The sequence below is a fragment of the Coturnix japonica genome, chromosome 1 (genome assembly GCF_054131305.1).
Source record: "Coturnix japonica strain WE chromosome 1, WE-NBRP24, whole genome shotgun sequence".
In the NCBI taxonomy this organism is placed as follows: domain Eukaryota; kingdom Metazoa; phylum Chordata; class Aves; order Galliformes; family Phasianidae; genus Coturnix; species Coturnix japonica.
In genome coordinates this window covers 71,812,584-71,834,467 of record NC_140663.1, presented here as the reverse complement: position 1 = coordinate 71,834,467, position 21,884 = coordinate 71,812,584, and the positions used below count along the sequence as shown (strand labels likewise).

General features: G+C 41.4%; 1 protein-coding gene across 1 annotated transcript in view; it reads left to right on the top strand.

Annotated features, from left to right (window-relative positions):
• The first annotated feature begins 9,633 nt into the window (after positions 1-9,633).
• CASR (calcium sensing receptor) overlaps positions 9,634-21,884 on the top strand; it is a 60,289-nt gene continuing 48,038 nt past the window's right edge. The window contains exon 1 of the mRNA XM_015873473.3: positions 9,634-10,031. The gene's annotated coding sequence lies outside the window, so the exon portion shown is untranslated. The remainder of the gene's footprint in view (positions 10,032-21,884) is intronic.

Below are 21,884 nucleotides of genomic sequence, written 5' to 3'. Positions count from 1 at the left end.
ATCAGCTAGAAGTCGGAACTTTCTTACTGATCAGCTGGCCTCATGTCCTCATGCACTCTACTTTCCACTCATCTACCTTTCTCTCCCCCATCCCAAACACCCATGGTCAGCTGTGTTATAGGCCCACTTAAGAAGGCAGCATACTATCTCTATAAGCCAGTGAGAAATGTTTGGGGAAGGCAAATGAGAATAGTCCAAATGTTATTCCATTCTTTCCACCAATTCAAGTCCTCCTCACAGTCCAGATCAGTCCTTTGTTGAGTTTTCTTCTCAGAGATTGTGCAGTCCCATTTTGAATCCATTCTCAGTTTTGGCCCCTGTGACATCCTTTGCCACCACACTCCATGATGTGTGTTGAAAAGGCACTCCACCATTTCGTTTGTTCATTACTTCTCTGTATAACCTCTCTTGCTTCCCAATCCTCTTGTTTTATGGGAAGTTACAAATTCCTTATTTGCTTTTTCCACACCATTCATGATTATGTAGACCTTTATGATAACATCCCTCAGCCATCTTTTTCTTCAAAGGGAAAAGTCTGTCTAGTCCCTCCTTAATGACATAATAAGTTAAATAAGTTAATAATAAGTTAAAAAATTAATAGCTAAAATACTTTCTGAGGGTAGCAAGTGCTACTTAGGAAAGTAAACAAGACAACACAAATGTAGTGATAAAAGTTTAGAAGAGAAGGTGAATGGTGAAAGCAGTAGTGGTAGCAGCTACCGATCCAATGATCAGTAGTAAAAAAAAAGTGGAATTATAATATTAAGACTCCAAAATACTAAGTGTGATATAGTCTCTGAGTAGTGTTATTCAGTCATCCCATTTCAGAAAACAAGTGATGATACTGATTGCTGACCCTTTGTTATAACAAATAAGCGTAAATTGTTTGCTGCACTTTCAGGGTTGAAAGTGTGTAATAAATAACTAAATTATAATTGCTTTTCGATCAGTATTTTTAACCAAATTCCTAGAAATCCAAGGTGAGCACTGAGAACTGAACACATGAATTTATGTCTGATTGAAACTTAATTATACAACAAGTAGGAGCCTTTCAAACTAAAAGGCCCTTACAGAAGCTTTCTCAGAACTGCTAAGCAAGGGCTAGCTGTACAGGGAACAGGATTAAAATACATGAAATAATAATAATAATAATAATAATAATAATAATAATAATAATAATAATAATAATAATAATAATAATAATAATTTTTTAAAATAACTTAATCGGACTTCTTTATTCAGATGAACTCACCAGTTCCTTGTCTATCCCCACAACTTACTCGAACACCAAAAAAGAGAGAATGGGAATGTGGTTGAGTGTTTGGGGCCAATGGAGAAAAAGTAAGAATGTCTTACTTTTGCAACTTTACTGGGATGATTTTGAAGCCGCAGTCTTAGCTACAGACACTGATGCAGATAAGTCTGGTATACTATACTTTTTGGCCACAAAAGGAATAGACCAGAATGCTTGGTGATACATAATACTAATCTGTGTATCCTGTCTGGCTCTTTTTCTCTGTTAAACATCCGGAATGATTTGTGTCATAATAATAGGTATATTTTAACCCTTATTTAAGGGGTTAACCCTTACACAATTTCAGTAGTGACCTACTTGTCAAATCAGATATCAAGCAGAGAAATGAGTTAACTCACTTAAAGTGAGTTAATCGATAAGTTAAACTGTCCAGTCACTAACAGATGAGGTAAACAAAATCCTACCAACAGCAGACCAAGTCACAGTTGGTAAGATGGAAAACGGTTTTCAAATATCCAGCGCTAAAGGTCTCCCTGATAAACCACTGCCTATCAGCAGAGAGACTTTGTGAAGTTACTCATAACTGGCCTAAACTAATCTCAACAATACTGAATATGGATATTAATTCAAATATGTTGAATTCTATTTGCAAAAAGAGGCAAAACTAAGTTGGTCTTTGAAGAAAAGAACTTTACAAGAAGACAAATACTTCCTTAATTGGGACATTTTGTCATAGATACTAACAAGATTGATGCAGAAAAAAACATCTGGTAGAATGTATAGCTAAATGTGATAATGTTCTTCACTCACCTCTCAGATGTAAACACTGAGTGAAAACTGAGTATTTAAAAAACACTCCAAAAATTCTGTATTCTTTTCTATAAAAACCTGAAGACTCGCTCTGGGCAAGAAGTATAGTTTAAATGATAGCAAGGGCAGAGAATTATGTAACAAAATGTAGTTGCATTATCGTTACAACATTTAAAATTATATTCAATGTTTTAACAAAAAAACAGAATGTACTTTCTTATGCACATTACAAATACTATATCATCCCATTAGTAGCTGTGGCACAAAGACAAGATTAATTATTTCCTTTCATTAACGAACAGATTTATTCCATAATGACTGAACCATTTGTGTGGCCTTGTCACCGGAAAAGAGAGGTGGTTAATGAGAACTTAATTAAGACTGATGATCAAACAGTACTGTAATAAAGACATAAATTCAGAGGGTGGGAGATTATAAAGACAGGAGAAAGAATTGCAAATGAGTATTTTGACCTCGTCTGTAATAGAGAATGTTGGGTTTGGAATAAATGTTCTGGCTATCAAGTAAATAAATAAAGTCAAGGATAAAAATAATCAAATGTAGATTTGAATTGAAAAGATTTTTTTTATTGCAGGAGATTGTACCAGCAGTTGTTGATATTTTTTTCTGACTGCAGTTCACCAACAATATTAATAAAATTCACTTGTTTTTAAGTTTGAATCGGTTTAAATTCAAATTCCAATAAATGCCATATTTTTCTCCTTTTAGGTACTTGTTGATAAACACAAGCTAATGGATATCTGTGACTGTGCATTTCTGAGGAGTCAAGAGCGCACTTATCTCTTTTTGGCTAGCTTGGAACACCAAACAAATGAGTTTAGATACTCTGTGCTTGTCTTGCTCCAGTTTATAGGAGGGAGGCAATGTTCTTTTGATATATTATACCCGGCGTGAGATTAAGAAACAACAGTTCAAATGTTGGTTCAACCAGTTTATTAGAAATAATAATCAGCTGAGAGGATGGAGAAGGGAGAGTAGAATTAGGGTGATGGGGATGGGAAAATGGGCAATAGGAAAAGTAGGAAAAAAGCAAGATTTGAGTAAAGCAAGGATAGTCACCACCTGGATGCAGCAGCATCCCATCACACGTCGTTCATTGGTCCATGGTAAAAATGCAGGGGAGAGCAGGAGCAGAAGGGAATGGCAGCAGAGTGACTATGAGTCTATAGTCCTCTGATTCTGTGATCAGCTCACACTTACCTTTTTAATAAACTAATCTGTTTCTTTCAAATTTCCAATGAGCCATTTTTTCAAAACCTTTGGTGATTCTTTTGTCCTTTTTCTTATTCATCTGAAGTTTTGGGGCCATCTGTCTTAAAGTGAGAACACTCCTATTCGAAGCACCATTCCATCTATGTATTAGTCATGTAAATACAAAGGCACAAGATGCCCAGTTTTCTGTGTAGCATTGCTCATGTGAACCTGTTGTTCATCTATATACCTATTGAGATTTCCAGTTGCTTTTATAGCAGTTCAGGAATACACCATAGTGAATACATGCTCAAATGGCATTGTATGTGGATTTCTTATCTTGAATAATCCAAGAACAGCTGAAGAGATTGGACTCTCACATGAGTGAAAGTACTAAGGTAGGACTGATGGCATTCTTTGTGAATCGAAAAAGGTACTGAGAACTAAATTAATCCTGTTTTTACTATTTTTTCAACTAAATGTTAATGTCCTCATTGAATGTACCTTAATTAAGAGCAAAAGCGCTCTATGTTCCCTCTCTGGTACACTGAGACAAGCACCCCCTGGGGGTTGTTCGGATCTTGTGAGGGTGCCTTTTCATTTCAGAAACCTTCTGTTGCATGTTATATGTTGAATATCTTAAAAGATCGGCATTTCAGATCACAGTTTGCTCTGACAGTTCTTCATCTGACTATCGACATTAGAGAACAACAGTAGACATCAGCTATTCTGTAGAAAGGTAGATATCTGTAATTTATATAGAAGAGTGCATTAGCATTCAACTTTTTCTACAGTAAAAACATTCACTTAAAAAGATTGTAGGAAAAAGTAGCTATTAACCTTAATCATCATAAATAATTAACCACGATAGCAGCCGTATTTAAGATCCATCTCTCAGTTAATGTTTACCCAGACAGATAATACCTGAAGTGACCAAAACCAAACACAAAACCTTACCACACCCAAGACAATCTGTCAACATCTGTTCATACTTGCAATTATATAAAAAGAATACACACTTTAAATAATCAGCATTTTAATTATTATTCTTTTTTAACTTGTGAGCTAATTAAGATTCTCCTTTTCATTGCTGTTCATTTTTCAGAGTGTAAATTTTCTGAAATACTATTGTTTTGGTGCAGACCCTGTGTACAAAATGATGATGGAACAGAAGTTACAAGAGAAGGAAGCTGGGAGAAGAATCCTGAAGAGTAAGCCTGGCTAGAGATCTGCTGGAAAGTACAGCACTTTAGAGACGTGCTCTCTTAACAGAAATGAGTCAGGAGATCAGGAAGATCAGAAACTAAGGGAAGGTCAGGAGGCATCTTCTCAGTAAATGAGCACTTAGGGTTCAATTTTGACTGAAAGTTTTGAATGCGTACATATAAGTACCCCAAAAGGAGTTCTACGTAGGTCGCTCCAAAAGTAATGCCTTCTTTTTTATTTCTGTGGAAACTACAACAGATACAAAGAGCACGATAACTTTATTTGATAGAGCAAATTTTCAGCTATCAAACACTTTTCTTTTTTTTTCTTTCTTTTTTTTTATATAGCTACACATTTTCTCTACTATTATATCACCAACATCCACTTCTGACATCATGGGCCAGCATACTAAAGTAAACTTTTGGAGCATCCCTCCTATAAATCATTGGAGGAACACGGCACAAAGAACACTACATTCTTAAACTATCCAGCAGTAATTTCAAAATCTTCTAATTTCAGTGTAGTTGCACGTTTGTTTTTAATCCTAACATACAACTTTTTCCTGGGTAGTCAATGCTGAAGGGATATTTGGAAGCCTCCTTTGAAGTTAGATGTGATAATTCTCCATCCCAACACTACACTTTCAGTAATTGCAGGCTAGCACAAAGGTTATAACATTTTACAGACCTGTGGACTTATTGGTCACTATCACATTGGGGTGACTGCTTCAGTCTCAGACAAATGACTGGGCAGTCAAAAAAAGACTGAGGAAATAAAGAACATGTAGGAGGAGCCTGGAAAGAAAAAGCAGTAGGCCAAGCCCTACTAAATGTAGCCTTCAGATCAGTGTACAAACGTGGGAAAGCTTTGTCTTCGTTGGCCTGTCTTTTAATGCTAAGTGTCTCTTTTCATTTAAGAGCAAACAGAAATACTGTTCACCAAAGGGATTTCTAAATAGTTGCTCTGGAGGTGAAATGTGGAAAACAAGTCCTACCTCTCAGAATTTTTATTTTCTGGGCAGATATTACTGCACCCACTTGACTAATTTGCACCTGGAAAGTTTTCCTTGCAATCATAAAATGTGGACATGAAACTGTTGTTTCGTACATGACTAGCTCCTGAAGCACAAGATGACCCTGTCATGAAGGAAAACAGCTAGCTCACTAAGCTGCCCCCAGTAGGCCAAATGTGACATATAGATCAAAAAAATGCAAGCACTGAATGATAAACAAGAGGAGTGCACCAGTTATAAAGCACATTTTTAATACAAAATTTGTTTTAGAAAAGTTACAGCAATATAAGATCTTCAGAAAACTCTGCTTGGATGGGATTAATAGAGGGGTAATGCTCTCCGTGTGCTTCTGCTTTGGTATTCAGCAAATACCTTGGAGTTTTTGTTTTCTTTTTTCATACTCCCCAGGGCAGGCTATTCCAAGGTTGCTCAACAAATAACTGCTCAAATGATATTGCTTAGGCTGCTTTTATCTGGCGGAGTAGCCCTGCCCTGAGAAAGGAATATGAGAACAAAGAGCATGAAGAGGGAAAGCAGCAAAGAAAAGATGAGAGCGGGCATCACCAGTTATTTCCAGATCTGTGCACGAGGAACGCAGATATCCCCACTCCTCCAACATTTCAAAATGAGTTTGAAAGTGGTCCTGGAAAATGTACGTGCAGAGTAATTCTGCGTGGCAGCAGGGGAGATGGACTGGCTATGAACTTACTGGGTCTCTTCCATCTCCAATTTCTATGAAAACAGTCACCATTATTTAGAAATATGATAAATATTTTAAAAATCACAGATACAAACTAAATAAAACATATTAAATAACAAATTCAGCCAACTTAATCATGACTTTTCAACTTTTTAAACCAAGACAGCAGGGAAGAAGAAGGAACAGGCTTACGATTTTTAGCCCTCTTTGTTTAAGGCTAATTCACATAGGACACACCTTCATGAGACTTGTTCAATAACATTTATGGAGCTGGGCTGGAGTTGTTGTTGGATTGTCCTCAGTCCACAGAGCTGCTGATTTTATCCAGTTTTTATCTCACTCTAGCAACTTTTAATTCACATTTTGCCTTGTTTATATTTCATCCCTAGCTGGACCAGTAGATTTCATTTTGGGTAGTGTAATACCAATCTAGTCCTTTCAGCATTTACTTATCCAGAGGAAACTGCACCAAATGCCAATTCCTTTCTTCATTCCTGTACTGACCAAAACAACATCATCTGTCTTCCAAGAGTTACGTGTTTGCAGATACACAGACTTCATCATCCTCAGCAGGAGAAGAATTTTCACTTGAAAAACACAGAACTCGTTATTTGAGCACGTGGTGCATCCATTAAGTCTATCTGCAGCGAGGGGGCTTGTGTTTCATGGGACAGCCACTAGACAGTGATACAGGCACACTGACACAGCCAAAGTATGTCAGCTTCACACTGCTCTACTAGTCCCAGCCCCTCTCTAACATGTTCTTCACAACCCAATAGCTCAAAATTTCTCTGAACTCCAGACTAATCTCAGTTTGCACATGTTCCTTCTAAGTACCCATCATTCATTCTCAACAGAGAGAAAGGCTTGAATAAATCCTTTTCTCCCGTGAAAACCAAAGATGAGGAATGCTCTGGGGCAGACAGATCCAGGAGCATGCCTTCCCTTTGGTGTTCTGCTTGTTCAATGGACGACCCCATTCTTCTGGGTTGTTGGTGTTCACAGTGCTATCTCCAAACTATCAGTCCAGCTTCTTCTATTAGCACTGAAAACAATACAAGAAGATGAGGCAGACATGGTCATTCTTCCTATCCCGTACTTCCCTGAACATGTATAAGAGAACAAAATAAACTGGAGCCTGTTTTAGGCTTTGTATGTATAATACTCTTCAGCACACCAGGCACTGGTCACAAGGCTCAACCATGGATAGTGTGGCTCCAATTCAGACTTCAGCTTTTCAGACAATTGGTTCAAGTTACAGCTACACATTAAGAATCCATTTGACAAATAACAGCTGCATCCTCTACAAGCTTTAGCAGAATGAAAATCAGATATTCCAGCTAACCCATCTGACTTTACACCTTACCATACAGCATTCATAGCTCATTCACACCTACTGGGGACCAGCAACATAAGAACAAAATATATATATTCTTTGTTGTATAAGAGCACCCCTCAGTACTCTGCCTTGTAAGCTGGCAGCTGTCCTGTACATTTGTACACATGACCTCCCCACTCCCCATGTCTCCACAGATAAGCCTAAGTGACTACAGATGCTGCCACAAGCCATCTCCTCTAGCCATTCTTTACAGCAGCTGCTCACCTCTTTCCCAACACACTTTGTCTCTGAGTTGCTAAAAAGCCCGGGCCTCTGATGATGTACAGTGGGAGGTCTGACCAGCCCTTTAATCAAACAAAATGAGGAAATACTCTCCATGTTCTTTGAGACAACCCTTGTTGTTCCCTCAAAGATATCCCAACCAACACCACAGGTGTATTTCCACAATTGACAAACTTGTTTGACAGTAGAGCAGCCTTTGAGACCAAACCCTGAGGACCATCGTGCAGTAAACATGATCAAATCAACTGGATCTCATGCAGCCTCTGCTTTTCTCTTAGATCTGCTGTTCCAAATAAATCCTTCTTGGCTTTTCCAAGACTGGTAATGTCAAAAAGACGATTCACTCTCATGAACACCAGGCTGAAAACAGTAGTGTTTCCTGTGTCTAAGGAACTTATTCTTCCTTTTTCTCTCACCTAATTTCAGAATAAATGAAGCCACGTGGAGCAGAACAAAGGGCAGTATGGGTTTCGAAAGACAACATGGAGAATTGTTCCTCTGGAATTTCATGTGGTTGGTTGCTTGGGCTATTTACTTGCTGAGTGGGAGATGTGAACACAAATCTTTACCTTGTGTAGCTAAGCTCTTGGAAGCAGTGAATTATCCAGTGTTAGGACCCTCTGGGCTTGTCTAGCTGCCTCTCCATTCTCATGGTGAATGCAGTTTTTGCTCTGTTGCTACTATTGTAGGGAAAAAAGCAATCACTAAATACCAAAATGGCAGATAACGGGGAGCTGCAATCAAGTAATCAAAAAATAAAACCTTTAATCTTGCTTGCTATTTGATATAACTGTGTCTTAGATACTCCACCATTGGCTAAGTGGGGTTGCTGCAGTAGCAAATACAATATTTGACTGGCAGATTTTGTGGATGAAGTTCAGACAGGTACCACAGTTATTCAGTGACATCTGGCCTGGATCCTTTCCCATTGTAAAGATTTTTGTTTTCTTCCATCATTTCTGTCTCTGCCACATAACTAAATCTAGGCATTTACTCCCAGTAACCAACTTCCTCTTCTCCTCCAGGTTCTCAACAACCAGAGAAGAGCCTTTGAAAAAGGACCAGCCATTTACTACAGCTGGGCCTTGGAAACCTCCTTCTAGAAGTGAAGGTCTCCTGGCACCTCTTTGGGGTGAGAAATACCATGCGCTCTCATCTTTACATTGAGACTGGAACAACATTTTTGTTGCTATTATCTCAACAAAAAATTAATGCTCTTGGAATATATCCAGACCAGTGGGACTGGGATGCAGAATGGCTCCAGGATGTGAGTAAAGAGCTATATGCACCAAGATTTCCTGCTCTAGCACTTAGAGATAAGCTTCAGGTGTAAGCTTGAGAGATGAGCTTCAGATGTAAACTGCATGAACATCCCAAAAGACAAAGTTGGTCTCAATCACTGTTGACCTTTGGATGTGAAAAGTAATGTAAAAGTGCTAGTAAATACTGTTTATTTTCCTGTATTTCCTTTTCTTAAGATCCAAATATATCGCTCGTTCACATGAACAAAGAAAATGTGCAGTTACACGCGTGTGCACCACCACACATCACGGCACTGGCAGAGCCGAGGACTGTCTGCTTCGGGACTACAGCTCTCCGGCACCTTCTGTACCGCATCAGGTTCAGGTAGCGGGGAACAACGCACAGCAGAAAGCTGGAAGGAGGTTTTCCGTGCAAACTGGCAGCCGACCCCATTTCCCTGGTGCGGCAAAAGGAGCGGCTGATGGTCTCCTTCCCCACCGCAACGTCCCGCCGCGCACTTCCGAACCGGGGGTACCCGCGGAGCACCGGGAGCTGCGCGGCGCAAAGTCAGCAGCCGGTTCATCGCTGCTCCGCTCCGCTCGGCCCCGTCGCCAAACTCTCGGCGGAGCAGCGCTGAGGAGCCCGGCTCGCCGCTCGCTGTGCGCGGTGCCCGGCCGCGCTCCGTGCCTCGGAGCGGGGTGCTCCCGGGCGGATCCCCGTCGCCCGCCCCGCCTGCGCCACCCGTGAAAGCGGGCCCGGGTGCCGGAGGCGGCGGGGAGGGCTGGGACGGGGCCCTGGCCAGGGGTTTCTCTCCCCCCCGCACCTCCTCCCCTCTCGCCACCGGTTCCCGTGAGGCTGCAAGTGCCGCCGCGGCAGCTGGGGGGCCGGCGGGGGATGCTGCCGCCGCCCTGCCCAGCGCCGGAGTAAGGGCAAGAGCTGGTGGCGGCAGGAGCGGCCCCGGCGGCGGGACGAGGTGAGAGTGGAGCGGGGCAGGAAGGTGACGGGGGGCAGCGGGGCCGCCAGGGCAGCCCGCCCTGCCTGGGGGCCGGAGAAGCACGGGGAAGGATCGGGACGCAGCTGCGGGGGCTGCAGGCGGCGGGGTTCCGCGCCCAGGCCGGGGGGGGGGGGGCAACAGCGCGGCTCGGGGTTTGGCTTTGGGGTGCGGGGTGGGTGCGACGGGGCAGCGAGGGGTTTTCGGGCTGAGTTCGGCCGTGCCAGAGGCAGACGGAACTGCATTGAGGGGCTCCAACGCCTCCCCTCCCCAAATCTGGGGCAGGGTGGCTATCCCATACATCTAGGATCAGGGAAAGGGAGAAGTTCCCATAGAGCTCAGAGGTGTTTTCTCTGGCTGAAGTTATCTAGAAATAATAGTGAAGAACAGCAATTCATAACAAAACTGGAAATAGCAACAGGTTGCTTTACTGAAATCACACGTGCTGGGAAAATGTCACCTCCAGTGGACCTGCTAGAAAACAGCTTACAGCAATACCGATTTGTAGGGCTTGTTTGGGGACCACCTAACACTCGGCAAAACAAATGTTACTCTATGGCTGAAGAGATCTTCCTAAAGCTAACAAGTCATTCCCAAACACCTTCATTTGTACTTCTTTTGTGGATACAGGATATGATCTTTAGAACTTTGATACGTGCAATTGTTTGAAGTGTTTTCATTTTTACTGATGTTTTTCTTACTATTTGTGCGGATCTCCTGCTCACTGTCAGATTCTGCCTTTCCAAAGCAATCTTTGTCTTCTTTCTGTGCAGTGTGGACTAGAATTACCCCTTCTGGGCAGCCCAGACTGGGCTCAGAGGAGCAGGGGAGACAGCACAAGTGACCCTACTTCCACCGCCATAGCTCAGTCATAGCTGTGCAGGAGGAGGGCTCTGTGTCTGCATCCATCCCTGGTTTCCCCTTTGGGCCTTGGCTCCATCACAGGCAGCACTTTTTTGCCTCCTACTCGAGTTTCACCAGCTGGTGTACACGTACAGAAGATGTGCTGGGAGGGGCGAGGTCAGGGGAATATTAGTGAGGCATTGCTAAGGCCATTTCCCAGGCAGGGTAGTGCCCCTGAGAACGTTTATGCTAATAGTGGAAGTCAGAGCCCTCATCTCCTGTTCTTGATGTAGGGTGGGGCTGGGCAGCTGCGGATTCCTTTCCTTTTCTGTCCTACCTTTCTTGCCTCACCACTCTGCAGAACTGAGCTCTCATTTCAACAAGAAATGCAAGTTCCAGCCCTGGAGACAAGATTCATCTCAGTTCTCAGTGAATTCACTGGGGTTTGGTCACTGACCCCAGTGTTACGATGTCTGGATCAATGCATTTCTTCTGTCTGTGAGAAGTAATGTGATCAGAATGATTGTTAATAGTATTTTTGCCAAGTTTTATTGAGTCATGATGTAGGGACCTGATGGCTATTCAGATGGAACATTTGGATTCTCCTACATATTTACCAGTCTGATCCTTACCTTGTGCCTGTGTGTGTCTGATCTCATCAGACCAAACTGGCTTAGCCATAATTTCTCAGAGGTCACTGGTGGAATAGGTAGCATCCGGGCAAAAAATGGACGTTGTTCTCAAAGCAGCAGTAGAACAATAATTACAGAGAAGGCTGTACAGTTGGTACCCTTGCCAAACTTCAAGACTGAATGGAAGATCCCAGGTTTATCAGTCTAATGTTCTTTCCACCATTCTCAAAGAGCAGTGCTTCCTTGATACTAGATTACCTTGTCAGAAGCAAAAATGTCAAGTGAGACAATGGGAGCTTGGCAGTAAACTCCCATTGCATCTGCATGGGTTCTGGTGGTTGCAAATAAACTCTTCTGCATAAGTTGATAGGCTTTTTTGGTCACTTATTAACTGCAAGAGTGAGGAATGTGTTACCTGCATTCATTTATGCCAAGGACCATAGGAGCATTACTGACACTCAGGCAGACTGAGGAGGCCACTGGCAGAGTGGTAGCTTTAGTATCGAAACCATCTCTTTTGAGGTATAAGGGCTACTTGCTCTTGACTGCAGGTTTTATTCAGGTGAGAAAGTCAGGGCAGCTGAACTGCTCTGCTTACTGAACATGGGAGATTGTAGTCTCCTCATGTGTATGCAGAACACAAGTGAGTGCCATACAGTCCAGTGACTTCATTCTAAAGATGATTCCAGAAGATGGGCTGGACTTGGACACTGACCTTGGGCAAACCATTTCCTTTCTGTTTTCCTGTTTTAAAAGTGGGATTAAGGGCAGCATTTCATACAGTTAGAGTTAGGGTACTATGGTTTATGCTGCAGTTGGACTTGATGATCTTCAAGGTCTTTTCCAACCTGTGTAATTCTATGATTCAAAGTCCAGTTTGGAAATGGAGGGAAAATCTCCTGCTACGTAAGGTGGTACTTTCTAATCACCTGTAGTTAGCCTGGAGGCACTGGCATTGACATATTAGCCTACCCTGCACACAGTGTCTTGCACTACTACTGAACAGTTCATTGAACAACATCCTGAGCACCTGGGTAAATGTACGATATGGGACAGCATCTAGTAAATGCCTGGGTTCTTATCTTTGCTTTTTGACAAACGTGGTTGGGGCAGGGGACAACTGTGAAATGGTGGGTATAGCTCTCTTGTGCAGAGAGTTAGGACTGTTGTGCTGTGTCCTAACTCTGGAGGTGGGTTTGAACCATTGCTCTCCAAAACTTCTAGAGTGCAGGTATTTGTGTTTATGGTGGCACTTAGCACACTAACAACCATTTCAACACCCAATATTGGACTGGGAACAGGAATTCGTGGTGACAGCTATAAAGAGAAGGAAAAGAAACCAGAATAAAAAAGGAAGAATGGGGAAGGAAAAAGAAATAGGAGCAAGAGTGGCAGCAATTCTAGCAAAAGAAACACTTTCCAGTGACCAGTTCTGAATGTGATGTAAGAAAAAACAACTGAAAGTTTTATTTTACTACACAGAGCCCAGATTCTTCCTTTGATCTCTGTACAAGCTTCCTTTTGGCATCTGTGGGAGATCGGTGGAAGGAGGGGACTGTGTAGTCTTGAATTTATTGTGCAGCCTGTGGACAAGCATGGAACAGAACTCAGTCTTCTTCATAGCTATGAGCCCTCTAGGAGGGTATACTGATAGTCCTGAGATAGATGCTGAAAATCAATCTGCTAAGAGGCATCTCACCACCAAAACAGTAGATGAGTTATCTCAATACGCTGCTCATTGCAGTTGAAGTGTTGCCATCTGTTGAAAGTAGTTCAGTATCTCTGCTTCTGTCTGCAGGAATTCCTTTATAGGCATGATTTGTATAATAGTGTACACAAATTGATTACTTCTGAGACTGTTCTGAGTAGCCAGCAGCTGGAAACAGTTATTTCAGCTTAATACAGTAGTAACGTGTTAAATAGCCTGTAGTAAGTAATAATAAATTCTCTACAGTGCTTCCTTAAATTACAGTATGTGTAAATTTTAGTATATTATTCAGATTATTGATAAACATTTCTGATTATTCTTACTACTCGAAAACAGCAATATATGACAATTAAGAGATGGTTAACAGATGCACCAGCTGCATTATGAGCAATCCAAATATACAACAATTCATAGAACTTTACCATTGATTTCAGTGTTTATCATGAACAACTGAAGAAAAAAAAAAAAAAAAAAAGTCTATTTCGAACAAAAGAAAAGAAACTATAACAGAATCATAGAATGGCCAGGTTGGAAGGGACCTCAAGGATCGTGAATCTCCAACCCCCCTGCCACAGGCAGGGCTGCTGACCTCCACATTTAATACAAGACCAGGCTGCCCAGGGCCCCATCCAACCTGGCCTTGAACACCTCCAGGGACGGGGCATCCACAACCTCTCTGGGCAGCCTGTTCCAGTAGCTCACTATTCTCTTGGTAAAGAACTTACCCCTGACATACAACCTAAATCTTCCCTCCTTCAGCTTAAATCCATTTCCCCTTGTCCCGCTATTATCTACCCTGTCAAAGAGTTGACTCCCCTCCTGGTCTACAGAAGGTTTGCTCTAACTTGAAAGAATCTGACGCCCAACACTTCTATTTCTTCATTATGTCATACTTGGGCACTTGATATTTTGAGTTAAAATCCTGAGAAATAAGGTGCTTTAGGCTCCTTTATATGTAACTAACAAGAAATATTCAGGAGCAACCCCAAAGCAAAGTCTAGCATTAAACTGTTACAGTAAATGACTCCTGCTGCAGGAAAACTCCCTTTGCTTCCAGCCTTCAGTCTGCAAGTCCCTCCAACACCATAAAGATTCTCAGAGCATTGTGCTGGGTTCTGCAAGCAGTGGAGCTGCTGACTTGATGCTGTCATCATTAACTTGTCTTAGGAGAGCATGTCAGAAACCAGAATACTTATCTTGGTATGCTCTGCAAATGGGAAAGAGAGCTGCTCCTTGTCATAAAGTGCTGAAATATTTCCAGGCAGATTAGGAATAGGAGATGGAAGATGTTTTGTCTGTTAATTTCCTGTCATCATTTCCTCAAGGCAGACTAACAGCTGCAGTCATTTTCTCCAAGAAATATCACATAATGTGTGTTTTCTGCTTTCTGTTCTTTGTGCTTTGTTTTCATCTTGGAGCAGTTCTTGTCAAGGAGATGTTCATCCCCCATTTCTGGTTCTCCATCCTTTGACTCACCAGTGACCTGGCACCATTCATTAAGCATTTGTTTGTTCATGAAGTTGATTTGTTTGAGAACTGGCTGTGCTAAAAAGCACACAGAAGACAAGCTGTTGGAGGCATTTCATGTCATGGAGATTTTTCTTCCAGCCCCATTGCTCCTAGCTCCTCTGGTACCCACTGGAAGCATCAGCAGGGGATGAAAACAACAGCATCTGACTCAAGGAACGTGCAACAGATCTGTGCCTCTTATACTGAGTTTTAGTTTAGCAAACTGAGGAGATCTCCAGGAGCATCCACTCATGGCTGCATTCACATGATCCACTGGAGAAAATCTCCACAGAGGTACTGCAGAAAGAGAGTTGTGGTGGTGATGGTGTTCACCAGTGAGGCTACAGCTCAAGGTAGCAGATGTGTTGCTCACTCAGCCTCGCCTAAATTCATCTTAGAGATGACCCAGAGCTTGTTGACAGTTTCATCAGCACCCCTCCCTCTTCCCTTGAAGTTTCAGGATCCTTAAAAATACTCAGTGTCATTTCAGGTGCGCAGCAGTCCACTCTCTAGCTCACAGCTGCTGTGTCCCAGAAGGGCTAGGATATTCTGAAGGTCACATGTGACATCTGCCAGCTTGGTGCACATCTCTGTGATGCTCTAACAAGGCACTGTGTGGGCAGCTGTAAGCATCCGAGTGAGTGAGTCTCTTAGCAGTTGATGCTTGTGGCAGGGATTGCCTTCTTATTCACATCTTTTTCAAGGTGACCTATTTAGCTACATGCATTTTAAAGTATTTTGAACATAATTGGTGTGTCTTAGGAACTTCTGATTTGTTCACATCTTACAACATTTTACACTTAGACTTTGAGGAGGAATTTGACTAATCTATACCTAGTCTGTACCAAGCAGAGGCCTCTACGCCATGCACTATGGCAGCTGTTCAGATGTCACTGCTTCTACACAAGGGGTTTGAAAGTATTTTGAATAGTGGAAGAAGATTCTTCTAGGAGACTCTGTATCCAAAAGACAGGAATCTGCTCGAAGGACAACTAATCTGCATTACATTTAGGTCCCACTAATACTGTGTGTGTTTCTGCATAGTCATATTGAATTGTAGAATCATAGAATGGCCTGGGTTGAAAAGGGTCACAACGATAATCTAGTTTCAACCCTCCTGCTGTGTGCAGGATCACCAACCAGGCTGTGCACAGCTGCATACAGCCAGGCCTTGAATACCTCCAAGGATGGGGCATCCACAACCTCTCTGGGCAACCATCCTCGGAGTTAAAAGCTTCCTCCTACTAATATATTTTGCAAACCTGGTATATTCCACAAGTGCTAGAATGTCAAAACCTGCTGATGAGTTTCCTGTATTCAGTAGCCTTCAGTCTAGGAAGAAAGTGCAGATTTATAAACCGACCTGTAATCCTAAATCTTCTGCTGCCTGTATTTATCATTTCAGGCAGCCTGCCTACAGCCTTTATCGTATTGCAGGGAGATGTATATAATTCTTCAGTTTTATGAATCAGCGATTGAAGGGGCCAGATCCAGTTAGAGAATGATAAACAGGGTATAGAATTGGTTTCTAATCAACAGAAATAGTTTCCATCTGTTGCACCTCCATGTCCTTTAAATACATTCTGTATGATACACTCAGGTCTAAAGCATTGTAATAAGGACATAAACATTAATAGCAACAGTAGTGTGTTAATATATAGATAAAGGCACAAATTCTTGATATTATTTGGATTTAAATCTTCAATAAACACACCGTTATCAGATTATGCTTCTTTTACTTCCTAAGATAGTATCAGGTTGAGTGATTGTAAGAACTAGCTAAGGTAAACTGCAGCTTCCATGTTTGCACATGTAATATTTGCACATTTAATGGTCTCTTTTGAGTCATGTCCATTATCACAGACATTTGCATACCTAAGCCCCTGGAAACAGCCATCAAGCAGAAAGCTCTGCTTAATCTTAAGGAGAAGCCTTTGCCCTCCTTCCTCCACAGTTAGATCAGAGATCATACTTTGATTATATTGCCTGGGAGCTTCCAGGTGAGAGTTCTGAGCAGCCTCTCTGTGAAGTGGAGCAGGAGGCACAGTGGCAGTGTACTAACATGCAGAGATGGCTTGGCCCCCCATAGCTAGGTAGTACCTGAATGATACTTTGAGGGTGTAAAAATTTCTGTGCCTTAAGTGGGTAACAAACACCTCAAGAAACTCTGAGGCTCTGAGCTTTAATCCCTGACTGTTAATACCCACAGGTCCTTCTTTCTTCTGGACTGTGTCTGCATCCCTCACTGCTGTTTGTTTCACTGTACTTTCACTGTGTTGAAGATTTGGTCCATAACCATGAGATCTAGAAGTATTCAGTTTTAATTGGAAAATGACTCAAATTAGACTATACAACTCTTGTTCAACAAAGATGAATTATTCTCACTGAGCTTGTGCTCTGATGACTGATGTATGTGTAGCTCTGTGGCAGAACTTCTCACACAGTCAGGATCTATCAGCATTCATTGGAAAGAGCCACAGTGAAGCAGAGTAAGTTCTGGGGATTATTTTGCTGTAGATACTGCTGTTGCTTTCATGTAGTTTAAGTTTTCAGTCAGGACAAATAATAATTTTGTGATGGAAGAGCAAAACAAATTGGGTACAAAATGCTCTGAATCAGAAGGAGTTCAATACAACCAGAATTACTGATATACACTGTTGAGTGTCATAGGTGAACCAAATGGGGAGATGAGTTACAGTGATTCTCTTTGTTGGATAATTTCCATGCAATGATAGAGTTAGAAGAACAAAATGAAGCAGTGGGATGGGAGGTAGGCCCGGTGCTGGCACTATATGCTCTCTTACACACCTGCCCACAGGAAATGTGAAAAGAACATTGTCCCTTTTGTGGCTGTGGGAGTGCATGGGGTCACTGAGGTAAAAGTAGGGATGGCGAGGCTGAGTGCTCCTCATCTGCTGTTTGTGTGAGGGTGTCGTTCTTTTCCTATTCCACATGCTGGCTTCTGATAAACTGCTCCTTGTTTTGTGTGTCAGCACCTTATTTGTAGGGATAAACGTATTACTTGTTATCACTGTTAATGACCCTGAGGGATAACACTTACTTGCCATGATTCTAGGGGGGGAAAGTGAGATGCTGATGGCCGCATTTGATGATGTCACCCTTATCTTGGTGACAGTGCTTGGCAAATGTCATAAAAGATCCCAAGACAGAATACAAACAACCACGGTTTGAGTACTGACAAACCGTCCTCTGAATGACAACCCATGAAAATAAATCACTAACAAAGATTATTATTGTGGAGAACATTATTCCAATGCCACTACATGAAAGTGATTTAAAGATTTTATTCTGAAATTACTTATTTTTTCCTGAAAGTTTTATGGTTTTGCCAAATCATCTTCCCTATAATCAATGCTATGATACCATTTGTGTTTGCAATTTTTAAGTGAAATTTTATTCTTGGAAATGATTTGTAACAGTCTCATTTTCTTCTTCAGTACATCTGTTGCCTGTATTTATCAAGGTGGTAGCTGCAGTTGCCAAAGGCTAAAACAAATCTTGGGCACCGTGGTTCTATGTTAACATTGCAAAACCGGCAGAGCTGACGCAATGATGTGTATCCTCTCTTTTCATGTGCATTGCCAAGAGAATTACTGACTTTTAAGCAACAGTTGTGCCAACAAATGGAGGACATGGAAGAGCATAGGTGACACAGAGTGTACAATTTGTTCTGATGGCTCTTTGTAGACTGTTAACAGTTTGTAGACTGGAAAGTAAGCTTGGAATGATGACTATTAAAAACAGTAACATCTTGTAAATTACGAAATGAATGCAACGCATGTAGAGTATTAAGATTTTGTTTTTATTGGCACTTTTTAAAACAACTCTACACTATATGGCCTTGCTTGAGAGCTCTGCTTGTAGTAAATCACGGCACATTTAAATGGCTGCCTTAGAAGTAAGGCTTGTCTGGGCTGAGCCAGGATTTGAACATGCAATTCCAGACAGTACAAATAGCTAACAATGGCTTGGCATCCAGATACTGTGTTTCATCCAAAGATCTAGAAGAGCTTATAAAAATTTCTAATTACAGCATAATAGGTTTCCATTTTGCATCAAGGATTGTCAACATGTGAAAGAACACAACCATCATTTTCAGATCTCTGTTTTGGGGTACTTACAGTCATATTATGCTTCATGTTATTGATCTAAATTTGGTTTTAATTGTAACTTGCATTCAAGTTTTAAAAGCATCTAATTTCCAGGCCCAAAGATGAAAGGGAGAATTTTCCACGAGCATGCAAAACATTTAAAAGCTTAATTTTGGGGGGATTCTTTCCCACTGGCATTTTTGCTCTTAATTTTCTTTTGTGCTTTGAATAATTTGTCTCTACTTCAGCTTGTTGTTAGCTAACATATGCCCATAGTGCTTCAACCACTAGTGTGCCATATTCTTCAGAAGCAGAGCAACTATTAGAGCTATTCTAGCAACACTACAGAAACAATAACTAGGAAGGAAAAAAAAGTCGTAATTCTTGGTAAAGCATGTAGCATAGCAATGCTAGTGTCTAGCTAACAATACGCATTTCCCTTCATATGAATTAAGTAAGCAAGAGTTCATGTCATGATGGGGAAATAGATGATGAATGCATGCCTCTCAATTAGGGGAACACATAATGCAGCTGGCGTCAGAGCTAGATAACTCAAGGCTCTCATCTTTCCCTTTTGTCGACCAACAGAAATTGAAAATGAGCATAGAAACCTAAGGGACCTCTATGCTTTCCCTATATATTTTGCCCAGTTTAAATGTAAGTGCTGTCATGTTGGCTTCAGGTTGAATATTAGGAGAAATTTCTTGTCAGAAAGAGTGCTAAATGTTTGTTGCAGCGCACAGTCCCCCCTCTGTTAAATGTTTAACGTATGGCTTGGAACCGGTGTCAAGATTCATTTCCTTCTGGTATTTATATATTTTATTATTAAAGTAATAAAACAGTTTAACTTATAAATATAATGATTATAAATAAAAATATATGTATTTCCTCAGCCTTAAAAAGAAATGACAACTATACCAAATGACACGTCTAATCCCAACTCCAATTACCTCTGTTTTTCCTGAGTGCCTGAAAAATAGATTTTGGGTTCCTCTACAGACCATTAAATGAACCATCCTGCGATCTCTTTGTCCCCCAAAATTTGCATGCTTCAAGATGCTTATGTACATATAAAATTATAACAACGGCTGCCCAGTATTATGTTACCCTAGGAATACTGTGTTAATGAGCATCACATGATAATGCAGATCCCAACCAATTTTAAAATCCAAAGGTCATTTTCACACACAAGATGGAACTCTTGTTTCGAAAGTGGCTCCAGGTCAGGCTTTTCAAGTTCTAGGCAAATTGATGCTCTTTGGAGAGCAAAGCAACACTTAATTTTGTCTGGTTAACTGATTGTCAAATATATGACCCTGAATTATATATTTCCTACAGAGCGTTTTAACCACCTGATAAAGCATTCACAGAAAACAGGTAAATTGGAAGCTACTGAGATTACCATGGAAGTAGATGGGAAGTAAAGGGATTGTGACTCCCTCCTAAAATTCAAGCCCTGTGTGCTTTTTGGATCAACCTCCTGGCTTCTGGCCCTGAGTATTTTTCTCACTCAGCCCCTGAATTTCCTGCTGCCGCACCTTCTTTGTACTGGTAAATCGGTTCAGTCCTCTTGCTGTGTAACCTGACCCATGGCACAGGATGTTTGAAGGTTCACACTTTGCAGGTATAGATTGTGTTTTCAGCCTGCGTTTAAATGCCTGGCTTCTGGGACTTTAGCTGGGAGCAGAGCAGTGTGACAGTCTTGGAGTGGTCATGAACAAACCAATGGATTCTTACAGTCCTGTCTGAACAGGGAAAAGGGAGTCGAGTTTTCAATGATACTGAAGAAGAAATAAGGCTTGGTTTTGACAGAAAGAAAAAAAAAAAAGAAATTATTTAAATTGAATTATGGAAATATATAAAATTTGTATTGAGAAAGGGTTTGAGATTTTTTTGCAAATACGTGGTACAGTTTAAGGTCAAAAAGGAAGATCCACTTCATGATGAAGTAATGGTTGTCTAAAGTTTGAGTCGCTTAGCCTGTATACAGGATGGCCCAGTTCAGGCCTTTCAGCCAAGTCAGGGCCAAGCAGAAACTGTGTGTTGCAGACAAGTGCCACTTCTCCAATAGCCATGATTGTCTGCAATGATTGGTTTGTTTAAATCTATGTCTGATGTGTTAATAGTAGAAAGTGTTTAAACATAAACCTCTCTCAAGACCTGAACTTCTATAGATGATGGACCTATGTAACTGTACAGGCTTGACACCTGTGTTCTCGCAAATGAGGCTTGGAATTTACCCTGATGTTTGCAAATGTGTTGTTTTAAAACTGCATGTAAAGTATAATTTGCATGTTTTTGCAGGGCTTGCATCATGCAAACATTATCCAGCATGGCTCCCTCCCAGAACACTCAGCACAGCTGATAGTCTTAGTAACAAAGACGAATTCAGAAACAGCAGATGGACAGGCAGGCAAAGACTCTGTGCTTCCCTGCAGGCTTTACGTGATTCTAAATACACGAATATATTAAACATTTGAATATAAATTATAGAATCAGAATCACAGAATGACTTGGGTTGAAAGGCAAGTCAAAGGCCACCCAGTTCCAACCCCACTGCCATGGGCAGGGTTGCCACCCTTTAGATCAGGATGCCCAGGGTCCCATCAAGCCAGGCCTTAAACACCTCCAGGGATGAGGTATCCACAACCTCCCTGGGCAGCCTGTTCCAGGACCTCACCACTCTCCTAGTAAAGAACTTCCCCCTAACATCCAACCTAAATACTTAAATAAGAACCATGTGGTGTCTAACTGGTAGTTTTTGATAGAAGATACAGTGACAAACGTGGTAAGAACAACTGGGTTAAACATGGCTTACCTCTGAAATAGGAAAAAGAACAGTTGAACTTCTGTTTTGGATTTCAGCAGATCATTCCTGATGTTTTGGCTCCAGCTGCCTCATCTGGATGGTCTTGACATGTGCACAACTGTATGTTTGGGAACACTTGCCCATCTCCATCCTTAAGCCTGATCAAACAGATGAAACAGTGCACAGTGGATTAATGATGAAATTTACTGTTAGATATGTGTC